Source organism: Podarcis tiliguerta (genome assembly GCF_965153285.1).
Source record: "Podarcis tiliguerta genome assembly, chromosome: 13".
Lineage (NCBI taxonomy): Eukaryota > Metazoa > Chordata > Lepidosauria > Squamata > Lacertidae > Podarcis > Podarcis tiliguerta.
In genome coordinates, this window is record NC_139546.1 from 5,231,502 (window position 1) to 5,257,605 (window position 26,104).

The 26,104-nt window shown below is 44.9% G+C and overlaps 1 protein-coding gene and 1 long non-coding RNA gene across 49 annotated transcripts in view; one reads left to right on the forward strand and one right to left on the reverse strand.

The window, feature by feature from the left end:
• FHOD3 (formin homology 2 domain containing 3) overlaps nucleotides 1–26,104 on the reverse strand; it is a 349,246-nt gene that overhangs the window by 254,505 nt on the left and 68,637 nt on the right. The gene's annotated exons all lie outside the window — the stretch shown is intronic.
• Nucleotides 23,748–25,254, forward strand: LOC310661702. The gene is made up of 3 exons (XR_014504081.1): nucleotides 23,748–23,904; nucleotides 24,277–24,776; nucleotides 24,984–25,254. It is a non-coding gene; the product is annotated as an uncharacterized lncRNA (long non-coding RNA).

Consider the following 26,104-nt stretch of genomic DNA (forward strand, 5'->3'; position numbering starts at 1 on the left):
TTTTATATATCAATATTTTTACCTGTGTCCTACAACACAGTTAAGAAAGGAGTTGCTGTAAATAAGACACCTTGAAGCTTGAAATTATAAAATTATTTAGTAAAACCCATGGGGTGAACTGGAGTAAAGCCTGCAGGCTCGGTCTGATCCAGCACACCTGCCATTGGCCAAATCCCAGGGAGGTGTTGTTGCTGTCCCACAATGGTGCCCAACCTGGTGGTAAGTGTCATTATACAACAGATGAAACACGCACAGGCAATTTTCTTCTCTTCTCTTCTCTTCTTTTTTATGCTTCTACTGCCTCCTTATTTTTATTCAGCGTCCCCCAATTACACCCAAGGCTACTGCCGCCCCTGCCCCCCGGAACATTTCAGTGGTAGAGGAGGAGGTATCACCCACTTTGGAAAACACTGCTATAAAACGTGCATGCTTTCCTTACTCACTGTTTACACAAATTATTTTGGTCGAATCTGTATTTTGCTATATTGAAAACTAATGGAAATATATGCAGGGGGGTATCCATTTTAAAGATAAAGATATTTAAACATTGCAGTGGTTTAGCTGGCTCATAGTATTTGTATACAATAACTAGTACTTCATCAAGCTGAACCTGCACCCTCAAAAAACTGTGTTCCATGGCATTTGCGTGTCGAGGTCCCCAGGTCCACCCCAAATAACTCACACATCACACAGTATTTTTTGTTTAAGATTTTTGGCATAATTTTGGCCACAACTTTATTAAAATACAAATTTGTGAGTGGTTGCGTAGGCATTGGTTGTGACTATCTGCCCCCCACCCCCATGGGAGACAGACTGACATTCCGCACGATGCGAAAGTCAGAATAGGGGAATACACTTGGGGGTTACGCGGAGCAGGGAACCTGACCTCACCCCAAATGCAACCAGGAGCTCATTGCTATGGCCCGAGCCCCCTTGACAGAGTGGACAAGCAATAGTTAGCCCCCAATTCCTTTAACGGAATCCCTTGCAGCAGCAGCATTAGAGGGGCAGGCACTCAACCTACCAAGGGCAGTTACTCAACCACTTCCCCTCAACCAACCAAACCATAAACCAATGCCTAACCGCGAACCTTACAAGTTGTGACGATTTGCTACACAGCAGGCAAAAAGCAAATGGCCCCAGCCAATCAGGCAGATGGACAAAATTCCTACCAGGCCACTGCCCCAAGAGCAGACGACCCCATGACAGGCATAGCAAGGTCAAAGCGAACAACCCTAATTCTAGGGAGGGGGGGACGGGCAATCCGATGCACGGTCAAAAAGAGGAAGCCCTAGCCTCATGCAAGGAGTTTTAGCATTTCTGGCTGTCAATCAACAAATGGCAACATTAACTTCTTCCCAACAACAAGGGAAGCCCCAATCGCATCAGTGGCCAACGAACAATTAGCCCACCCCCAACTTTGGAGTGTCCTGGAGGCCCCCACCGCAACACGTGCTCTCCATGAAGGAGAACACGCTTTCTCATTCTGACACCAATGATGCAATAAGCACACTAATACGCAACTAATAATTTTTAATAATAATAATAATAATAATAATAATAATATCTTTGTCAGTTAGATGTCCTAGTCAAGATGCAAGTGAAACTGACTGCTGGGAATACTGTAATACCTTATTGTCAAGTTGCGGGTCATTCATTGTTTTGCAATGTTAGCTATAAATATACTGAAACAAATAAACAAACAAAAATCCAAAGACTACAGAAATGTTATTACACTCAGTATTGGCATTTTCTAAGAAAGATAGAGATTTAATGCTGGCCATCTGACAGAAGCAGATTTGTGTACAAACATTCAATAATGCAACTTTAATTACTCTGGGCACCACAGTTCAACTGGGCACCACAGTTCAAGAAGGACACTGACAAACTGGAACGTGTCCAGAGGAGGGCAACCAAAATGGTCAAAGGCCTGGAAACGATGCCTGATGAGGAACGACTAAGGGAGCTGGGCATGTTTAGCCTGGAGAAGAGGAGGTTAAGGGGTGATATGATAGCCATGTTCAAATATATAAAAGGATGTCACATAGAGGAGGGAGCAAGGTTGTTTTCTGCTGCTCCAGAGAAGCGGACACGGAGCAATGGAGATCCAAACTACAAGAAAGAAGATTCCACCTAAACATTAGGAAGAACTTCCTGACAGTAAGAGCTGTTCGAGAGTGGAATTTGCTGCCAAGGAGTGTGGTGGAGTCTCCTTCTTTGGAGGTCTTTAAGCAGAGGCTTGACACCCATATGTCAGGAGTGCTCTGATGGTGTTTCCTGCTTGGCAGGGGGTTGGACTCGATGGCCCTTGTGGTCTCTTCCAACTCTATGATTCTATGATTCTTCTATGATTCTACTCCAGCAAGGTGGTGGGTTCTCCCCCCCGCCTCCCCTTTTATCAGTAGATGAAAATAATCTTCCCTGCACACCTATTTTGGTGTAATTCTGCCTGCTTTAATAACTTTCCGCTTCTTGTACAGTTAGTGCTTCATTGATGCCACTCAGCTTCTGAACAAAGGCAGCCGCACAAAGACACCCTGAGCTTTTGCCGTTTTCCCACAACCCCCTTTGACAGGGATGGCAAAGGCCTTTTGCACTGCAGCTTCTGAACTGAGGCCTTGTTTTACATGTAAATGACATCAAAGATCTTTCAATGCACCTCAAGGAGGGAGAATAAAAAGCTTGGCTCACTGAGCTGGACTGGAATTCTCACGGGGGGGGGGGGGGGGGAGTGAGAGAGAGATCCCTAATCTCTTTAGGATGTTGAGAATCCCAACCACATAAAGTAGTCCTGGGGATTATTACAAAAGACTTTTCAGGAAAATGCAATGGCAGGGGAGCACGAGGAGAGATTATCATTTGGCATATTCTCCCCCCACCCCCACCCCAGTTGAAAAGAATAAAAACTTCCTGTTTTCTCTACGGCATTTCAAAGACACCAAAATTTTCCTCAAACAATATTTGAATGCACTGCTGTGATCATGTGAAAATAATAATACAAAAGCAGAAATGTTCAGGAAATGTCATATGACACCAAGAGAAAAAGATAATGTCTGAATTATTGTCCGTCCCCCCCACTCCCAGATATCTTTATTGAAATTTGAAAGTACATAATTACATGTGCACTAAATATTTTTAAAAAGGGAAAGGACCCATGACAGTTAAGTCCAGTTGCAGATGACTCTAGGGTTGCAACGCTCATCTCGCTTTACAGGCCGAGGGAGCCGGCGTTTGTCCACAGTTTTTCTGGGTCATTTGGCCAGCATGACTAAGCCGCTTCTGACGCAACAGAACCCAAAACCAGAGCAGCGCACCGAAACGCCGTTTACCTTCCCGCCGGAGTGGTACCTATCTATCTACTTGCACTTTTTTTTGGCATGCTTTCGAACTGCTAGGTTGGCAGGAGCTGGGACCAAGCAACGGGAGCTCACCCCGTTGCAGGGATTCGAACCGCCGACCTTCTGATCAGCAAGCCCAAGGCTCAGTGGTTTAGACCACAACGGCACCCGCGTCCCTAATTATGGTGAGACGTAAATAAAAGAGAGAAAAAGAGAAAGAGAAACAGCACCTGTGTAGAAGGGAAAGTAAAGTGGGGAGGGGAAAAAACCCCAAAGTTGTTACAGTGGTACCTCGGGATGCGAACGGTATCCGTTCTGGAGCCCCGTTCGCATCCTGAACGGAACGCAAGATGCGACGGGCGTCTGCACGTGCGTGGGTCGCGTTTCACCGCTTCCACGCATGCACGTGACGTCATTTTGAGCGTCTGCGCATGCACGAGCGGCGAAACCTAGAAGTATCGTGCTCTGTTACTTCCGGGTTGCCGTGGAGCGCAACTCGAACACGCTCAACCCGAAAGCACGTTCAACTCGAGGTATGACTGTATTTTACTTCACCAGATCTTAAATGTATTTGTAAGAATGGACTCCAAATATCATTGAATTTGTCCATATGCAAGTTGTTTCTATGTTGCGAGTTTGTAGAAGTCTTCAATCCAATCGTAGAAGGGAGACGCATTTTTATTTTTCCAATTCATCAGAGTCAGTCTTTTTGCTGTGGTGAGGGCACGGAAAGCCCACTCATATTGTCATTTTGTAAGGTAATGTCTGGATTATGAAAGGTGGATTTTTTCTTGTAGACTGGTGACTGGGAGATAGTGATCCTGTAAGTTGAAGGTTTCTTCATCAACTGACCATTTTCTCATGAGTTTTCACTAATTCCCATCACTATGGCAGCAGTTCTATGTATGCTTACCTGGAAATGATCATCCTTAAAGGTAGTGGGACTTTTAATGCTACCAGGAAACATTGGGGGTTGGGATGGCTTCTCACATAGATATATAAGGGAGGCCATCATTTTCTCTACGCAGCTCCTTATGAAAAGACTGCACATTATGACATACAGTCACTTCACGGGTGACTGTATAAGGGACGCGGGTGGCGCTGTGGGTAAAACCTCAGTGCCTAGGGCTTGCCGATCGAAAGGTCGGCGGTTCGAATCCCCGTGGCGGGGTGCGCTCCCGTTGTTCGGTCCCAGCGCCTGCCAACCTAGCAGTTTGAAAGCACTCCCGGGTGCAAGTAGATAAACAGGGACCGCTTACTAGCGGGAAGGTAAACGGCGTTTCCGTGTGCGGCTCTGGCTCGCCAGAGCAGCGATGTTACGCTGGCCACGTGACCCGGAAGTGTCTCCGGACAGTGCTGGCCCTTGGCCTCTTTGAGTGAGATGGGCGCACAGTCTGTCAAGACTGGCCCGTATGGGCAGGGGTACCTTTACCTTTACCACTTCAAGGGAGCATTTATGTAGCTTTCCTGCATGGTCGCAGAGGAGACAGTGGCTGCAGTAAGAAGCTGTAAAATAAATTATAGAAAGAGGCAGCTCTCAGATCACCTCGTAAGTACTGGAAAAACTCGTATGTAGATTGGTTCACTGATTATGTAGCTTAATGTATAGACCTGTGCATGGGTCAAGGTGTGTACATATGGGGAGGGGGAATAAGTTTTCCTAATAACAGGGAACGAACCGGATTCGTCCCCATCCCAAAATGTCATCAGTGACACCCAGCTCTGTATTTTCTTCCCATCAAATCTAGGTGAGGCAATGAGCTCTGGCACAGTAAGGGACTGGACGAAGGCCAATAAACTCAAACCTGGATGAAGGCCAATAACCTGAAACGTAATCCACACCAAATAAAGGTGGATGTTTTGTCTGTCTGGCTGAGTGACACTGAACCTGCTCGGATAGAGTTGCTCTCTCTTTAAAGGACCAGGTACGATAGTTTGGCTGGTCTTAGACCCAACATTGCCACTTCAGGCAGAGGCCCTCACGGTCTTATATTTAATTATATGCTTGTAGGTATACTTGGCACTGATTTTCCCCTATGCAGGTTTTGGCTTTTTTAATATCAATTTTATGCTTGTTTTGTATTTTGTGCTGTTGTTTTCTTCAGTAATGATAACAAATAAGCAACGGTTACTCAAATCATAGTATTAACTTAGTCTTCTATGCTTCTGGAGGTATACAGATGGGTTGGACCAATGGAACATTTCATCCAGAAGTGGTTGTTTGTGGGAAGGGGTAGGCTGTTTAGGTCAGTGTTTAAAACTATATATATTTCAAGATAAAAGAGGCATTGAGTTCCCTGTGCTTTATTCCATGGATATACCAAATAAAGTCCTGACACACTGCAAAAAATGTTCCCCATACCACACACAAAACTGGTGAGTCAGTTTTTCAGATACAGTTGTATCTCAAGTTACAAACGCCTCAGGTTACAAATGCTTCAGGTTACAAACTCCGCTAACCTGGAAGAGTTACCTCGAGTTGAGAACTTTGCCCCAGGATGAGAACGGAAATCGTGTGCCGGCGGCACAGCGGCAGCAAGAAGCCCTATTAGCGAAAGCACGCCCCTAGTTAAGAACAGTTTCAGGTTAAGAACGGACCTCCAGAACGAATTAAGTTCATAACTAGAGGTACCACTGTATTGCAATAGAAAGTTAGAGGATGGAGAGAGAGGTTTCTGACGGTTTGAGACTATCTAACCCTGTCTGCATCCTCTGAATGTCTGTGGTGGTCTTGAGGCTTGGACAAAGCCTGAATCATTCCGAAGCAATCCACCTTAGTTTTGGATGGAGGCTTCATCCGAAACAGATGCACACCTCTATTACCATGTGAGGCTCCAATACTCTGGCCACCTCATGAGATGAGAAGACTCCCTGGAAAAGACCCTGATGTTGGGAAAGATGGAGGGCACAAGGAGAAGGGGACGACAGAGGATGAGATGGTTGGACAGTGTTATCGAAGCTACCAGCATGAGTTTGACCAAACTGCGGGAGGCAGTGGAAGACAGGAGTGCCTGGCATGATCTGGTCCATGGGGTCATGAAGAGTCGGACACAAGCAAACGACTAAACAACAACAACAACAACAATTACCATGTAACTGCCTCTGCGGTGGCATTATCCAAGGGTACAGAGCAATCTCTTTGAAGTCTTCATACCTTCTGAAGCTCTGGCCTGTTTTACCAACTCCTCTGCACCTGTGGCCCAAATTGCTAACTATGCAACATATCCCAGTTTCATATGTTAATTTGACCCGTCTCTGAATTCCCACAAAAACGAACAGCGAAATAGCATATATCACCATACATTTATCTCTGCTACCTACACAAGCTTCAGCTTGCTTGCTTTTTATGTCATAATTTGTCTTCAGCTCACGAGGAAGTGAAGGTCGTCAGTGATGTCTCCATTGCCCTTTGGTGAAAACTCTGTGACATGCTAAAGTGAGTAGTGGCAAAGCATGAAATCAAATGGACGACTGTAAGTTACAGCCCTCTCTGCAAAAGCATTCAAATGTCAAGTTCTTCATTAGAACCTGCACTCAGACACAGACAAAGAGAATGAGCAAAGTGGCTTAAAGGTCAATTGTTCAAGGACAGAACACGGGCTACTGTGAAATCAAAAATGAAAACTGATTCCTTTTTCTTTTGTGCAAAAAACAGCAAGAATGGCCCTACGCACAATCAAAATGGATTACCTTTCGGTGCTGATGTTCTTCCCATCCCTTGCTTAAGTCTACATATGGAAAGAAGAGCCTCAAAGAAAAGATGCAAAAGCTGATTAAGAGTGATCCTCCCGATTCAAGTATTATGTCCAATACGTTTTTGTGCAAACTGAGTTATTTTGCACTTGCATAAACTTAGCTCAGGGTAAACACTGGCAACCAACTTGCGAAGGAAGTTTGCCTGCTTCTTAGTAAAGGTACCCCTGCCCGTATGGGCCAGTCGTGTCCGACTCTAGGGTTGTGCGCCCATCTCACTCAAGAGGACGAGGGCCAGCGCTGTCCGGAGACACTTCCGGGTCACGTGGCCAGCGTGACGAAGCTGCTCTGGCGAGCCAGCACCAGCGCCGCACACGGAAACGCCATTCACCTTCCCTCTATAAAGCGGTACCTATTTATCTACTTGCACTTAGGGGTGCTTTCGAACTGCTAGGTGGGCAGGAGCTGGGACCGAAAGACGGGAGCTCACCCCGCCGCGGGGATTCGAACCGCCGACCATACGATCGGCAAGTCCTAGGCACTGAGGTTTTACCCACAGCGCCACCCGCGTCCCCTTAAACAATATATATATATATATATATATGCAGGTTTTGGTGTCCTCGGGTGTCTTCCCGTGTAAAAGTTGGGGTGTCTAGGCGACGTTTCGACGAGGTCTCACTCGTCATCTTCAGGCTGGTGCTTTCGGCTTCTTGTTACTGGAACAGAGCAGGATCTCAGTGTTTGAGTTCCTATAAATACTGTTGAGGAGGTGTGGTGTATAGCCTCCAATGTTCTGGGCAGAGAGGAGGTTCCCAGGCTGGTGTGCCTTTTCTTCTTTTGTTCCTTAATTACTTGAGGGATATCTTGAGTGCTTTCTTGAGTGATTTCCTGAATCCCACTTAGGTGGGTCATTAGGTGTGGATTAGTTGCTAAAGCCTTCGTGTCTTGAACTCTTGAACTTTGTGAAGAGTTTTTCTGAGAAGATGGCTGTACTGCACTTGGTTGTGCTCTGGCTTGGCTTCGTGTATAGGGGCGAGCTGTGGTTTTGTGGCCTGTGCCAGCCAGATCTGTGTAGGGATTGCAGGGGGGTGCAGCATCCGGAGGTGCCACCCTGGTTTGGCTACTGGATGGTGTCTGTAATTTATCTGTGGAGAGGGTCTGGGTTTGGGTTTGGTGTGGTTGATTGGTGATGGCGTTCTGTGTGCCTCTGGATCTGGTGTCAGATTTTGTGGGGAGGGCTAATTTCCAGATGTCTGGCAAGCGGGATGTGTCGTCACGCTTGTTCATGTTGTGAGGGTGTTTCTCTATCTCGATGGCTTCCATGATTATTCTCTTGTGGTGATGTTCCATGTTAAAGAGCAATTTGGAATCTGCAAAATTAATTTCGTGTCCTGTTTCTTTCATGTGTTGGAAAAGAGAGGAAGTTTTTTCTTCTTTTTTGACGGCATTCTTGTGTTCTGCGATCCGTGCATTTATTCGTCTGTTTGTTTGTCCAATGTACGTGGCTGGGCAGACTTTGCAGGGTATTTCATAGACCCCTTGGTTTTCCAACTGAATTTTATCCTTGGGGTTTCTGAGGATATTGGCTATTTTTTGGTTGGTGCAAAAGGCTGTTTTGATATTGTGTTTATGGAGGATTTTGCTAATTTTATCTGTAGTGCCCTTGATATAAGGAAGGAGGGCTATGCCATTGTTTTCTTCTGTGTCTTGGTTTTTGGGGGGTGTTTCTTTTTGGATTAGCTTCGTAACCCTGTTTTGCTGGTATCCATTGGCAATTAGCACATTTGAGAGATTCTGTAACTCAGTTGTCAAGTGGTCTTCGTCAGCCAGGCGTTTGGTTCTGGAGATGAGAGTCTTGGCTACGGAGTTTATTTGTGCAGGGTGGTGGTGTGATTGTGCATGTAAGTAGCGGTTGGTGTGTGTTTTTTTCCGGTAGATAGTGTGTCCTAGGGAGCCATCAGGTTTTTTGTAGATTAGGACGTCAAGGAAGGGAAGTTGGTTGTTGGTTTCTATTTCCATAGTGAATTGTATTTTGGGGTGTAGGTTGTTGAGATGTGTGAGGAAGCTATCCAGTTTTTCCTTCCCGTGTGGCCAAATTACAAAGGTGTCGTCAACATATCTGAGCCAAAGTTTGGGTTTGTGTTCTGACTTGTCTAAAGCATTGGTTTCAAAGTGTTCCATGTAAAGGTTAGCGATGACCGGTGAGAGGGGTGATCCCATAGGTGCTCCTTCTATCTGTTTGTATCTTTGTCCATTGTGGATGAAGTACGTGTTGGTTAGGCAGTGGTTGGTCAGGTCCAAGATGTATTCGGGGGGATTGTATTTGTTTTGAATGGCTGTCAAGGCTTCATTAATGGGCACTTGTGTGAAGAGAGATACAACATCGAAGCTCACAAGTAGGTCATTGGGTTGTAGGTTTTGCTTCTTTATTGTTTCTATGAACTGGAAGGAGTTTGGAACGTGTGAAGAGATGGATTCTGCATAGGGCTGAAGTTGCTTGGCGAGAAATTTAGCGAGATTTTGTAGAGGTGAGCCTATGGAGCTGACTATTGGTCTGAGTGGTGTTCCTTCTTTGTGTATCTTGGGGAGGCCGTAGAGTTTGGGGCATCTGGATGATTTTTCTCTGGGGATGATTCTTAGCTGGATTTCTTCACTGATAGGAGAGGCTTTTATTTTGGATTTGGTGGTTTTTTCCAGATAGGTGGTGGGATCTGTTTTTATAGGTTGGTAGGTAGGGTCTTGGAGTAGATTTGATAGTTTTGCTTGGTAGTCCGATGTGTTCATCACAACAGTGGCATTACCTTTGTCTGCTGGGAGAATGATTATGTTGTTGTCTTTCCTCAGGTTGGTGAGTGCTTTCTGTTCTTCTTTGTGTAAATTGCTTCTGGGTGGTTTGCTGGAGCAGAGGATGTTGGTGACTTCAAGTCTGATTTTATTGGCTTCATCTGGATTGATTTTGGTTAGGCTAGCTTCGACTCCGCATATGATGTTTTCCGTGGGGATGCGTCTCGGGGCGACTGCAAAGTTGAAACCTTTGGAGAGTACTTTGGTTTCAGTTGAGGTGAGGATCCTGTCTGATATGTTATGTACTGTTTGTTTCATGGGTTGTTGTGGAGGGTGGCTGGGCTTCTGGCGTTTCTCTAGTTTGTGGAGTTTGTTGGTGTGTGTGTCTGTCTTGTGTGAGGCACAGGCTGGCACAGGCCACAAAACCACAGCTCGCCCCTATACACGAAGCCAAGCCAGAGCACAACCAAGTGCAGTACAGCCATCTTCTCAGAAAAACTCTTCACAAAGTTCAAGAGTTCAAGACACGAAGGCTTTAGCAACTAATCCACACCTAATGACCCACCTAAGTGGGATTCAGGAAATCACTCAAGAAAGCACTCAAGATATCCCTCAAGTAATTAAGGAACAAAAGAAGAAAAGGCACACCAGCCTGGGAACCTCCTCTCTGCCCAGAACATTGGAGGCTATACACCACACCTCCTCAACAGTATTTATAGGAACTCAAACACTGAGATCCTGCTCTGTTCCAGTAACAAGAAGCCGAAAGCACCAGCCTGAAGATGACGAGTGAGACCTCGTCGAAACGTCGCCTAGACACCCCAACTTTTACACGGGAAGACACCCGAGGACACCAAAACCTGCATTCCTGTACCCGTGAAAATCTACGAAAGCAAATATCTCACCTCTACGGGGAGGAAACCTTCCAGCTGACAAGAACCTACGAGAAACTAGAAATCCGAAGAGCCACCATCTTATGTGATCTCTTGTTCCTACGCAACTGCCGAGACAACAACTTAATTCCCACATGCTTCCAACTTAAATTCCACTCTAAAACCCCAGCTACCGAAAGGATCCTGAAACGAACTGAACTATCTCTAATCAGAAACGAACTACACAAGAAAAGATACCTACTAAACCAAACCAACAAAGATCTACTCACTCTTCACCTCAAACTCTGTAACAAAATCCACCCTGCACTCTGGGACAAATGCAAACAACTAGCCGTCTGGAGAGCTGAAACGGAGACCTCACACAAGACAGACACACACACCAACAAACTCCACAAACTAGAGAAACGCCAGAAGCCCAGCCACCCTCCACAACAACCCATGAAACAAACAGTACATAACATATCAGACAGGATCCTCACCTCAACTGAAACCAAAGTACTCTCCAAAGGTTTCAACTTTGCAGTCGCCCCGAGACGCATCCCCACGGAAAACATCATATGCGGAGTCGAAGCTAGCCTAACCAAAATCAATCCAGATGAAGCCAATAAAATCAGACTTGAAGTCACCAACATCCTCTGCTCCAGCAAACCACCCAGAAGCAATTTACACAAAGAAGAACAGAAAGCACTCACCAACCTGAGGAAAGACAACAACATAATCATTCTCCCAGCAGACAAAGGTAATGCCACTGTTGTGATGAACACATCGGACTACCAAGCAAAACTATCAAATCTACTCCAAGACCCTACCTACCAACCTATAAAAACAGATCCCACCACCTATCTGGAAAAAACCACCAAATCCAAAATAAAAGCCTCTCCTATCAGTGAAGAAATCCAGCTAAGAATCATCCCCAGAGAAAAATCATCCAGATGCCCCAAACTCTACGGCCTCCCCAAGATACACAAAGAAGGAACACCACTCAGACCAATAGTCAGCTCCATAGGCTCACCTCTACAAAATCTCGCTAAATTTCTCGCCAAGCAACTTCAGCCCTATGCAGAATCCATCTCTTCACACGTTCCAAACTCCTTCCAGTTCATAGAAACAATAAAGAAGCAAAACCTACAACCCAATGACCTACTTGTGAGCTTCGATGTTGTATCTCTCTTCACACAAGTGCCCATTAATGAAGCCTTGACAGCCATTCAAAACAAATACAATCCCCCCGAATACATCTTGGACCTGACCAACCACTGCCTAACCAACACGTACTTCATCCACAATGGACAAAGATACAAACAGATAGAAGGAGCACCTATGGGATCACCCCTCTCACCGGTCATCGCTAACCTTTACATGGAACACTTTGAAACCAATGCTTTAGACAAGTCAGAACACAAACCCAAACTTTGGCTCAGATATGTTGACGACACCTTTGTAATTTGGCCACACGGGAAGGAAAAACTGGATAGCTTCCTCACACATCTCAACAACCTACACCCCAAAATACAATTCACTATGGAAATAGAAACCAACAACCAACTTCCCTTCCTTGACGTCCTAATCTACAAAAAACCTGATGGCTCCCTAGGACACACTATCTACCGGAAAAAAACACACACCAACCGCTACTTACATGCACAATCACACCACCACCCTGCACAAATAAACTCCGTAGCCAAGACTCTCATCTCCAGAACCAAACGCCTGGCTGACGAAGACCACTTGACAACTGAGTTACAGAATCTCTCAAATGTGCTAATTGCCAATGGATACCAGCAAAACAGGGTTACGAAGCTAATCCAAAAAGAAACACCCCCCAAAAACCAAGACACAGAAGAAAACAATGGCATAGCCCTCCTTCCTTATATCAAGGGCACTACAGATAAAATTAGCAAAATCCTCCATAAACACAATATCAAAACAGCCTTTTGCACCAACCAAAAAATAGCCAATATCCTCAGAAACCCCAAGGATAAAATTCAGTTGGAAAACCAAGGGGTCTATGAAATACCCTGCAAAGTCTGCCCAGCCACGTACATTGGACAAACAAACAGACGAATAAATGCACGGATCGCAGAACACAAGAATGCCGTCAAAAAAGAAGAAAAAACTTCCTCTCTTTTCCAACACATGAAAGAAACAGGACACGAAATTAATTTTGCAGATTCCAAATTGCTCTTTAACATGGAACATCACCACAAGAGAATAATCATGGAAGCCATCGAGATAGAGAAACACCCTCACAACATGAACAAGCGTGACGACACATCCCGCTTGCCAGACATCTGGAAATTAGCCCTCCCCACAAAATCTGACACCAGATCCAGAGGCACACAGAACGCCATCACCAATCAACCACACCAAACCCAAACCCAGACCCTCTCCACAGATAAATTACAGACACCATCCAGTAGCCAAACCAGGGTGGCACCTCCGGATGCTGCACCCCCCTGCAATCCCTACACAGATCTGGCTGGCACAGGCCACAAAACCACAGCTCGCCCCTATACACGAAGCCAAGCCAGAGCACAACCAAGTGCAGTACAGCCATCTTCTCAGAAAAACTCTTCACAAAGTTCAAGAGTTCAAGACACGAAGGCTTTAGCAACTAATCCACACCTAATGACCCACCTAAGTGGGATTCAGGAAATCACTCAAGAAAGCACTCAAGATATCCCTCAAGTAATTAAGGAACAAAAGAAGAAAAGGCACACCAGCCTGGGAACCTCCTCTCTGCCCAGAACATTGGAGGCTATACACCACACCTCCTCAACAGTATTTATAGGAACTCAAACACTGAGATCCTGCTCTGTTCCAGTAACAAGAAGCCGAAAGCACCAGCCTGAAGATGACGAGTGAGACCTCGTCGAAACGTCGCCTAGACACCCCAACTTTTACACGGGAAGACACCCGAGGACACCAAAACCTGCATTCCTGTACCCGTGAAAATCTACGAAAGCAAATATCTCACCTCTACGGGGAGGAAACCTTCCAGCTGACAAGAACCTACGAGAAACTAGAAATCCGAAGAGCCACCATCTTATGTGATCTCTTGTTCCTACGCAACTGCCGAGACAACAACTTAATTCCCACATGCTTCCAACTTAAATTCCACTCTAAAACCCCAGCTACCGAAAGGATCCTGAAACGAACTGAACTATCTCTAATCAGAAACGAACTACACAAGAAAAGATACCTACTAAACCAAACCAACAAAGATCTACTCACTCTTCACCTCAAACTCTGTAACAAAATCCACCCTGCACTCTGGGACAAATGCAAACAACTAGCCGTCTGGAGAGCTGAAACGGAGACCTCACACAAGACAGACACACACACCAACAAACTCCACAAACTAGAGAAACGCCAGAAGCCCAGCCACCCTCCACAACAACCCATGAAACAAACAGTACATAACATATCAGACAGGATCCTCACCTCAACTGAAACCAAAGTACTCTCCAAAGGTTTCAACTTTGCAGTCGCCCCGAGACGCATCCCCACGGAAAACATCATATGCGGAGTCGAAGCTAGCCTAACCAAAATCAATCCAGATGAAGCCAATAAAATCAGACTTGAAGTCACCAACATCCTCTGCTCCAGCAAACCACCCAGAAGCAATTTACACAAAGAAGAACAGAAAGCACTCACCAACCTGAGGAAAGACAACAACATAATCATTCTCCCAGCAGACAAAGGTAATGCCACTGTTGTGATGAACACATCGGACTACCAAGCAAAACTATCAAATCTACTCCAAGACCCTACCTACCAACCTATAAAAACAGATCCCACCACCTATCTGGAAAAAACCACCAAATCCAAAATAAAAGCCTCTCCTATCAGTGAAGAAATCCAGCTAAGAATCATCCCCAGAGAAAAATCATCCAGATGCCCCAAACTCTACGGCCTCCCCAAGATACACAAAGAAGGAACACCACTCAGACCAATAGTCAGCTCCATAGGCTCACCTCTACAAAATCTCGCTAAATTTCTCGCCAAGCAACTTCAGCCCTATGCAGAATCCATCTCTTCACACGTTCCAAACTCCTTCCAGTTCATAGAAACAATAAAGAAGCAAAACCTACAACCCAATGACCTACTTGTGAGCTTCGATGTTGTATCTCTCTTCACACAAGTGCCCATTAATGAAGCCTTGACAGCCATTCAAAACAAATACAATCCCCCCGAATACATCTTGGACCTGACCAACCACTGCCTAACCAACACGTACTTCATCCACAATGGACAAAGATACAAACAGATAGAAGGAGCACCTATGGGATCACCCCTCTCACCGGTCATCGCTAACCTTTACATGGAACACTTTGAAACCAATGCTTTAGACAAGTCAGAACACAAACCCAAACTTTGGCTCAGATATGTTGACGACACCTTTGTAATTTGGCCACACGGGAAGGAAAAACTGGATAGCTTCCTCACACATCTCAACAACCTACACCCCAAAATACAATTCACTATGGAAATAGAAACCAACAACCAACTTCCCTTCCTTGACGTCCTAATCTACAAAAAACCTGATGGCTCCCTAGGACACACTATCTACCGGAAAAAAACACACACCAACCGCTACTTACATGCACAATCACACCACCACCCTGCACAAATAAACTCCGTAGCCAAGACTCTCATCTCCAGAACCAAACGCCTGGCTGACGAAGACCACTTGACAACTGAGTTACAGAATCTCTCAAATGTGCTAATTGCCAATGGATACCAGCAAAACAGGGTTACGAAGCTAATCCAAAAAGAAACACCCCCCAAAAACCAAGACACAGAAGAAAACAATGGCATAGCCCTCCTTCCTTATATCAAGGGCACTACAGATAAAATTAGCAAAATCCTCCATAAACACAATATCAAAACAGCCTTTTGCACCAACCAAAAAATAGCCAATATCCTCAGAAACCCCAAGGATAAAATTCAGTTGGAAAACCAAGGGGTCTATGAAATACCCTGCAAAGTCTGCCCAGCCACGTACATTGGACAAACAAACAGACGAATAAATGCACGGATCGCAGAACACAAGAATGCCGTCAAAAAAGAAGAAAAAACTTCCTCTCTTTTCCAACACATGAAAGAAACAGGACACGAAATTAATTTTGCAGATTCCAAATTGCTCTTTAACATGGAACATCACCACAAGAGAATAATCATGGAAGCCATCGAGATAGAGAAACACCCTCACAACATGAACAAGCGTGACGACACATCCCGCTTGCCAGACATCTGGAAATTAGCCCTCCCCACAAAATCTGACACCAGATCCAGAGGCACACAGAACGCCATCACCAATCAACCACACCAAACCCAAACCCAGACCCTCTCCACAGATAAATTACAGACACCATCCAGTAGCCAAACCAGGGTGGCACCTCCGGATGCTGCACCCCCCTGCAATCCCTACACAGATCTGGCTGGCACAGGCCACAAAACCACAGCTCGCCCCTATACACGAAGCCAAGCCAGAGCACAACCAAGTGCAGTACAGCCATCTTCTCAGAAAAACTCTTCACAAAGTTCAAGAGTTCAAGACACGAAGGCTTTAGCAACTAATCCACACCTAATGACCCACCTAAGTGGGATTCAGGAAATCACTCAAGAAAGCACTCAAGATATCCCTCAAGTAATTAAGGAACAAAAGAAGAAAAGGCACACCAGCCTGGGAACCTCCTCTCTGCCCAGAACATTGGAGGCTATACACCACACCTCCTCAACAGTATTTATAGGAACTCAAACACTGAGATCCTGCTCTGTTCCAGTAACAAGAAGCCGAAAGCACCAGCCTGAAGATGACGAGTGAGACCTCGTCGAAACGTCGCCTAGACACCCCAACTTTTACACGGGAAGACACCCGAGGACACCAAAACCTGCATTCCTGTACCCGTGAAAATCTACGAAAGCATATATATATATATATATATATATATATATTCTAAATTAATAAAATCAAATTGTGTGTTTTTTTCAGTTCTGATTATGTCATTCAGAATTGGAAGACTTATGAAAGGTGTAGACACAGCGAATTGTTTTATCCATTTTTTTGTTCCATGTGGTTACTAAGCTTGCTAATTACTTATTTTTTTCAAATTCAATCTGTTCTTTTTAACAAGGGACCCCTTTAACAAGGTACGCCGTTTACCTTCCCGCTATAAAGCGGTACCTATTTATCTACTTGCACCTAGGGGTGCTTTCGAACTGCTAGGTGGGCAGGCGCTGGGACCGAGCAACGGGAGCTCACCCTGCCGCGGGGATTCGAACCGCCAACCATGCGATCGGCAAGCCCTAGGCGCTGAGGTTTTACCCACAGCGCCACCCGCGTCCCTCTGCCTGCTTCTTAAATAAGTGCTAAAGTGAGCAACACTCACAGAGGTGGCTTTTGTTACTCCACCCAATTACTGACTTCTGCAGACGGGGTGAAGCCCTGTCCCTTCATACACAGCTGTTGAACAATACTGTTATTGTTTCCTCCTCCTTTGTTTAAGGAAACAAGAATAGGAGGAACAGGAGGAGCGTGCATTTGGTTCATGCAAACCCTGAATCTCGAGCGGAATTGGGAAAATGGTCAAGGGATTGGATCAACTCCTCCATGAGGAATGACTACAACATTTAGGCATTTTAGTTTAGAAAAATGGCAAGTAAGGAAAATGAGATACAGACCTTTAAGATTATACACGGAGTGGCAAAAGCTGACAGGGGTTTTTTTCCCCTAACATAGGCTTGCAGATTTTAGAGGAATTAAAGTGAATTTTGTCTATTGCATCAGATGCTAAACGACAACTTTGCTCTAATGTTGTCTAGCCAGGATTTGTTTTAAGCAATTTGGATGCATCTGCCATTAATTCCAGCTGCGATGAAGATCAGCAAGTCTAACTGGTTGATTTTAACTATCTGTGCTATTAATATGCTCCATTTAAGGGATTAGCTTGTTGTCTGGTTAAATTCAGCTACGCAGCAGAAACATTTCAGACTATCTGAACTTCCTATCTGCAAGTGGGAAAGTGCTTGTCTGAATGATCCCCAGGCAGTAAGAACCCTGTCTCCCTGTTTGTAAAAATCAGAGAAAGGGGTTTCAGCACAGCCTTCTAACTGTCTATGTGCAGGAACTTGTTATTTTGGGAACATTTAAATATTGTACTGCCTATGATTGTGAATTGGGTTCGGCAAAAATAGGGGGCAGGGAACCCTTGCTAAAGATGCCATCAGCTCAAGAGGGGTTGCAGAAAGGGGTGAAAGTATTTGCCCATAAAGAGTGAGGTCAGCAACCAATGCCTTCTCAAATATGATTGGCCACTTGGGCATCATCATGTTCACTATCTGCCTAGGCTCACATTCCCATGAAAATGTCATTATGTATAAAAAGGGTACAAAGCAGCTGACAAACAGAGGTAGTGCAGAGCCTTTAAGAAAGTGGCAGAGAACACTCAGTGCACTCTAATCAATGTATACCAGCTCTTAGAACTGAAGATAGAAATCTAGGCTGCTTTAGTAAACATGCTTCTTTTTGTAGCATCAACTTTCTCCACAATAATTTTGAGTTTGCAATAACTGCAAATCTGTTTTTCGCTAATTAAGTACAGCCCAGACATTTTCATTCACAGTACTAATTCTGTTGTAGAGATATTCCATCCTCCGTTTCCAAGTATACTATATAAAATATACTCTGATGTATCACCAAGATGTTATGAACATAAGTCAGTTTTTCTGCACACACAAAGGCTGTCACTATTTTTTGTGTAGGATTCATTTACATATCAGCAAGTTCAGTAGTGAGAGCTGGACCATAAAGAAGGCTGATTGCCGAAGAATTGACGCTTTTGAATTATGGTGCTGGAGGAGACTCTTGAGAGTCTCATGGACTGCAAGAAGATCAAACCTCTCCATTCTGAAGGAAATCAGCCCTGAGTGCTCACTGGAAGGACAGATCGTGAAGCTGAGGCTCCAAGACTTTGGCCACCTCATGAGAAGAGAAGACTCCCCGGAAAAGACCCTGATGTTGGGAATGTCTGTGGTGGTCTTGAGGCTTGGACAAAGCCTGAATCATTCCGAAGCAATCCACCTTAGTTTTGGATGCAGGCTTCATCCGAAACAGATGCACACCTCTATTACCATGTGAGGCTCCAATACTTTGGCCATCTCATGAGATGAGAAGACTCCCTGGAAAAGACCCTGATGTTGGGAAATATTGAGGGCACAAGGAGAAGGGGACGACAGAGGATGAGATGGTTGGACAGTGTTCTCAAAGCTACCAGCATGAGTTTGACCAAACTGCGGGAGGCAGTGGAAGACAGGAGTGCCTGGCGTGCTCTGGTCCAAGGGGTCATGAAGAGTCGGACACAACTAAACAATTAAACAAGAAGAAGAAGTTCAGGCTGCACAATTAAAGGAGCAGGCCACTCCTGCCCCCCCAATAGATTTTTTTTTTTTTTGCAACAAGGAAAGTGATGGGGAAATTTTGCAAAATGCAACATCATCTAATCTCCCTGCAAGCCGATCAGAATGAATGTGTGATAAGCAGCCAAGTTCATCAAATCTCTAAGCAAACAAATTAGGATGGGTGCTCAATAAACAGGTAATCAGGAAGCCACCTGAGATGCTGAAGATCTGGCAACCCTAGCGCTGTGTAGGGTCAGCAGCAGCCAATATGAAATCCATCTTCCATCAAAAATAAAAGTATGTTTTGGTACATCTAGGCTTCTCTTCTCTCTCTGCCACTTTCCTCTCTCTCTCTTCCCACAGCTGAGAACTTCAGTAAGATATAATTAGCTATACAAGCCACGTCCTAGGAATGTTAAATGTTTAAAATATGCCCAGGGGAGAGGGACAGAGAAAGAAAGAGGTTTAAGCTATTTCAGACAATTACTACCCATCTCGTTTTAAAGAAAAAGAATGAGGAGACCGTTTATAGGGGAAACATAGTTTTTAATGCAGGGTCTTGTGAGTTCGGCAATTACTTGCTGCCGAGATTTGTGAGGTGAATTTAATAAAACCGTATGAGAGTTCACGTGTACTAATCAGAGTGGTAATGCTTTCCACAACCACTTTAGGAAATAGAACTTCCTCTGGTTTGACTTATTTTGCACAATGTCTGCACAACTGTAGCTGGCAAAAATGCACAAAGAAGCCCAAATGCTACCAGTCACGGGCCACATACAGTATACCTGTTACACAGTTCTGAGAAGAACCGTCACCTGCTATGAAAAGAATAGGTGAAGCCAAGAGAGTCAAAATACTTTAATGACACCATAATCTAGCATCAAGAGGTTTAAATCTTCGCAGCATGAAACTTGAAATTATCTTGATGTCAGATGAGCTTTTAGCAATTACTATCACTTTCTTTTTCTTTTAAATGTGTGATTTGAAATTCGAAACCATTTCAAAACTTCATTTTTCAAAACTCTGCTATCTATACAAAAAACATTAGGACTCAATTACAACGGCCTAATTATTCTTTAGCAGCGATTCTGGATAAACTGGTTATCACTGCGCAAGTCTAACTTCAACCAAGAGAATAGTTAAGATGTGTTATGTACTGAAGTTCTCACCCTGGGCCAGCAGAGTAGATAGTTATGCAAATGAAGGATCGAAAGTGACGTTCAGTGATTGGATAGTTTTAAAAAGTTGCAACAGTTACGTTGTTCTGGAGCCCTATATAAGCAGGCTGACTGAGCCCTTCAGTTCAGTTCTCTTCTGGCATCTGAATAAAGAAGAGCTGTTTGAAGAATCGCTGTGTTGTCTGATATGTTCACCCACAACTTAACAAGATGTAATATAATAACCTCCTGACACATAGAAATTGCAGGACTGTGCACTGTAGTTCTGTCTTTCAAAAGCTGCAATATTATATTTTGGCCTGCAAAATCACAAAGAACAAAATCAAGAATTCCAGCAGTACTTACTGAGGGATCCTTTGCCTCTTATTCTAAAGACACAAAAGTGTCTCCATAAGGCACACCCATGTTGGCAAACATATTCCCCTTAAGGTATAAAAATACAGGCATCCATCCCCTTCATAAAGATTTCCAAATGATAAGGCTGGGGTTGCCATCCCAGTGCCCACAGCATCATGCAGCCTACGAAGGCTTCCATCAGTGTCCCTGCACAGGTGCTGAGCTTTCATCTGGAGAGAAAAAAAGGTTTCTAGCCATCCTAGAAAGAAAGTTATGGAGGGGAATGTGCAGGTACCTTCTAAGTGATTTCTAAGTGTGATGTGGCTACCTTGTATATTTTACCTGGTACCACTGAGGAATACTCCCTGCTGTTATTAGGCAGTAGCAGTATTAGTGTGTGAGATCCATCATCAGGACCAGCAGAACACAGCTGATGTCCCATGGTAAGCATAAGGATTATCTGTCTAATTTTGCGTTGTGCCATGCTCCCTACGAGCCGGGCTCATGGCCCAAACAGTGCTCAGTTGTGAAAACTGAGGCCTCTATGAGGGGGCCATTCACATGGCTGCCATAATTTGAATTCACACTCTCAGCCATAGATCCACATTGGGAATAGATTACGGTCACACCTAAACCTCAAGGAGATACTTCAGATAAAAGAGATCAGTGTTTCCAGGTAAATTTACCAGTAGCAAAGGTAAAGGAACTCCTGACCATTAGGTCCAGTTGTGACCGACTCTGGAGTTGCGGCGCTCATCTCGCTTTACTGGCTGAGGGAGCCGGCGTACAGCTTCCGGGTCATATGGCCAGCATGACTAAGCCACTTCTGGCGAACCACAGCAGCACACGGAAACGCCGTTTACCTTCCCGCCGGAGCGGTACCTATTTATCTACTTGCACTTTGACGTGCTAGGTTGGCAGGAGCAGGGACTGAACAGGAGCTCACCCCGTCGCGGGGTTTCGAACCGCCGACCTTCTGATCGGCAAGTCCTAGGCTCTGTGGTTTAACCCAAAGCGCCACCCGCGTCCTTAATTAATTGGTGCCTGGCTTGTTTATACAGCCCACAGTACAGTGGACCCTAGGGTTACGTACCTCTCTGGATACATAATCTTTGGGTTGTGAAAGCGGCAAACCTGGAAGTATTTTTCCTGGTTTCGCTGCTCATGCATGCGCAAAAGCGCTCTGCGCACAGAAGGAGCACCTCTACTTACGGATTTTTCAGGGTGCACACAGACCCCCAGAACGAATTAAATCCGTATCCAGAGGGTCCACTGTATAGTAAAATACGTAACCCTGGCCATGGAAAATATTCTCCCATAGGTAGTAAGAATTAGAAATCAACATGTCTTCGATAAAACACAGTGACTGCCTAGTAATGTCTTTTCCGTATTTCTGCTGTTCTTTGCTTTTGAAATTGCTTTCAAATTTGTTTTTGTGGGTCTTTGGATTGAAATAAAGAAAGTACCATATTGGCCTAAATAGAAGCCATATCCACAAAGAAGTCGCACCTTTAAAATTCAAGGAGGAAAAAGGGGAAAAAGACAATATCCAAATATAAGCAGCTCCATTAAAATTCCGCAGGCACTCACACCCGTTCCGTTTTACTGTTTCAGCAGTGATATCATAAAAGCCAATTTTTGTAAGGACACAAATTTAAGCCAGACTTTATTTTTTCACAGTCTGAATTTTTTTTGGGGGGGGGGGAGTGTGGCTTATATTCAGGTCAATACGGTATGTACACCTAAACCGCATACCTTAAACATAATTCAGGGTAAGGGTTCTGGTTTGCTCTTTTCGGAAACCAAGAAGATGCCAGATTGCAGTGAGTGGAAGAGGAGGAGAATTATCATTTTCATTTACTAAATTTGTATACCACCCTTCATACATAGATCTCAGGGCAGTTCACAAGATAAAAATGGGGAGCCACTGCAGAAATGTCGTGTTCTTGTGTTGCCACCCTCCGGATTTCTCGTGAGGGAGACATACGAAGCAGGGCCTCAGGTGATGATCACAGGGTTGCGTTTACCGGTAGCTGCCCATCACGAGTGGAACAACTACCTTTAAACGTGACAAATTGACTGATGACCCATTTTCTTCGGTTTTTAGAACAACATACTTCGATATCATTTAAAGTGTAAGCAAGGGGGTGGCTTATATAGCCCAGCCACCACAGCTGTGAAATGTGTGTTGAGATGGAAAAGCCATGCAAAAAATTCACAGAAGATTCGCTTGGATGGGGGCAATGCATTTCCCACTTCTTTGTTATGCTGAAAGAGACTCTTGTTTATTTTAGAGGGGTGGCCAACACAGTTCCCCTCCTTATGTGTCGGGACTACAACTCCCATGATTCTTGCCCATTCATCATATTTCCTTCAAGGGCTGATGGGAGTTGTATTCCACATCATCTGTGGAGGGCAGCATGAGGACTACCTCTGCATTTAGCAACTCTTTTCATTCTGACCTTTAGTTTTGCTGTCACTGTCCCAACACGTCTGGGCTAGTCATCTGCACTCCTCCTTGGTGATCTATCCTTCCTTCCAATTCTTACACATGCCTTTTTTATTTACAGGTCATTACTAAGTTCTTTGCGCAGCCACATTAGCTTTTCAGAAGTTACTATAGTTTATGATTAAATTATCCAATTTTATTTGTGCATGGGTAGGTTCAGTGTTCTCTTGTCAGTGATTTCTATCGCCACTCGCTGTTAAGGCTGTATCAGGACGCGGGTGGCGCTGTGGTCTAAACCACAGAGCCTAGGGCTTGCCGATCGGAAGGTCGGCGGTTCGAATCCCCGCAATGGAGTGAGCTCCTATTGCTCTGTCCCAGCTCCTGCCAACCTAGCAGTTCGAAAGCACACCAGTGCAAGTAGATAAACAGGTACTGCTGTAGGAGGGAGATAAACAGTGTTTCCGTGCGCTCTCGCTTCTGTCACGGTGTTCCATTGCGCCAGAAGCGGTTTAGTCCTGCTGGCCACATGACCTGGAAAGCTGTCTGTGGACAAACACCGGCTCCCTTGGCCTGAAAGCGAGATGAGCACCGCAAACCAATGGTCACCTTTGACTGGAATTAACCATCCAGGGGCCCTTTAGTTTTTTACCTTATTAATGCTGTATCTAAGTTCTCTTTCACAAACTCCATCAATATGAATGGGAAAGCTCTGTGGCCGAGCAGTGCACCATTAATTTCAGTGGGATTCCGACAGGAGAACATACTAGTAGACTGTGACATAGATGTGCTCTACTGAGAGCTGATAACAGACCCATGAACATAAGGTAAAGGTAAAGGTACCCCTGCCCGTACGGGCCAGTCTTGACAGACTCTAGGGTTGTGCGCCCATCTCACTTAAGAGGCCGGGGGCCAGCGCTGTCCGAAGACACTTCCGGGTCACGTGCCCAGCGTGACATCGCTGCTCTGGTGAGCCAGAGCCGCACACGGAAACGCCGTTTACCTTCCCGCTAGTAAGCGGTCCCTATTTATTTACTTGCACTTTAATGTGCTTTCGAACTGCTAGGTTGGCAGGCGCTGGGACCGAACAGCGGGAGCGCACCCTGCCACGGGGATTCGAACCGCCGACCTTACGATCGGCAAGCCCTAGGCACTGAGGCTTTAACCCACAGCGCCACCCGCGTCCCCATGAACATACAGGCAAGCTTATAGAATTGAACAGAATCTAAATAAATGCTACAAAATATGTATGTTTTTTTCACATGAAAAGATTATACAATAAGTTTTGGAGGCCCTCAGGAGCCGAGATTACACAACTAGGGGTAAGGCTGCTTGACAACAAACTCCTGAAATAACCTGATAAACAGGATACGTAAGCATATGGATTGATTTAAGAGCAAATTTGCTAATCTTGGCTTCTTTTTCAGTTACAATAATTTAATATATGAAGGAAGAAAACCCTAACTATTAACTGAACGCACAAGTCATCGTCACTGTGCTCTTAAATTTCACTGAATAGGCTGTCTCACAGGAAAGGGATTTGTGAGTAATTCAAGAGATGCTAGAATTCTAAGTACAGCACCCCTTTTTAGCATACAGGTCTATCGGAGTCAACAGTTTGGACCAGACAAGAAAGGGTAACTATTTGCCCAGCCGGTAATGACTAACAGCTTACTGCACAGCAGGATCAGGCCAAGTAATTAGGGTAAGTAAGTGTGGCATCAGCAAAATACACCACAGCACACAGCGTTGGCATTTCAGGCAGACGTGCCAAATCAGGCATCAAGGTCTAGCAAGTGGGGCTGCAAGGCATCTGCACAGACCATCCACCTCTTAGATTAGGGGAAATGAAGTAAAGGAGCACCACACTGGTCTACAGAGTTATGCAAGCATTTTTGTTTTTCCATTTTAGTCAGTAATACTACTGATCTGGCAATGAAGATACAGACTTTGGGAGGATGCTGGGCATCTTTTGGGGAACCCCCCCCCCCACTGCCATTAGAGAGTGCTCCTGGATCCAGCCTTGCTCCTGGATTTTCTGGCCGTGGCTATGAATGCCTTTGCTCTGCTTATGCAACTCCATGAGCAAAGGGTGCATTTGCCTCAGATTATAGAGGTCTCCTGGAATCCATATTTGAAGCTGTGCATTTACCAACCTATAAGCAGATGTGCATTTAGCTGTCCCATATACAAATGCTGAGCACTCAGTTTGCAAATGGAATAAAATCCCCTCCGACGTGCAGAAGTCTTAAAGATAAACTGCAGAAAAAATCCTTCATTATATAACCCAAAACCAAGGTGGAGGGAAGTCAATTAGTTATATGTTGTTCTTTGTTCTTTGGTTGTTGTTTTTCTATTTAGCTGTGTTGTTTGGTTTATTTTTTGTTTGTGATGAATTTGTCTTGTGTGTATTGGTGTGTAATGAAAATTAATAAAGAGAATGTAAACAAAACAAAACAAATGGAATAAAATCGTACGTGAAATATGCATGGTAAGACGTTTTACCATATACCGCATTTTTCGCTCTATAAGATGCACTTTTTCCCTCCTAAAAAGTAAGGGGAAATGTGTGCGCATTTTCTGGAGTGAATGCAGGCTGCTCAGCTATCCCAGAAGCCAGAACAGCAAGAGGGATCACTGCGCAGCACTCCCTCTCGCTGTTCTAGCTTCTGGCTTAGCCGCGCAAAGCCTTTTCAGGGCAGGGGGAGCCTTCATCCCGCTGCTCTGAAGAGGCTTCACGTGGCTGTCCCATGAACCAGAACAGCAAGAGGAATCGCTGCGCAGCGATCCCTCTTGCTGTTCTGGCTTCTGAGGTTCAGAATATTTTTTTTCTTGTTCTCCCCCTCCCAAAACTAGGTGCGTCTTACGGTCTGGTGCATCTTATAGAGTGAAAAATACGGTAGGCTCAGCCTTTTAAACAACTGGCCTGCATGGAGGGGCTGCACTCCCTGTGAAATCTTCACCTTGGCATAATTGCCACTGCCGTGCCCTGCATACCTTTAGTGGTTCCAGGGGCGTAGGGACTGCAGACGG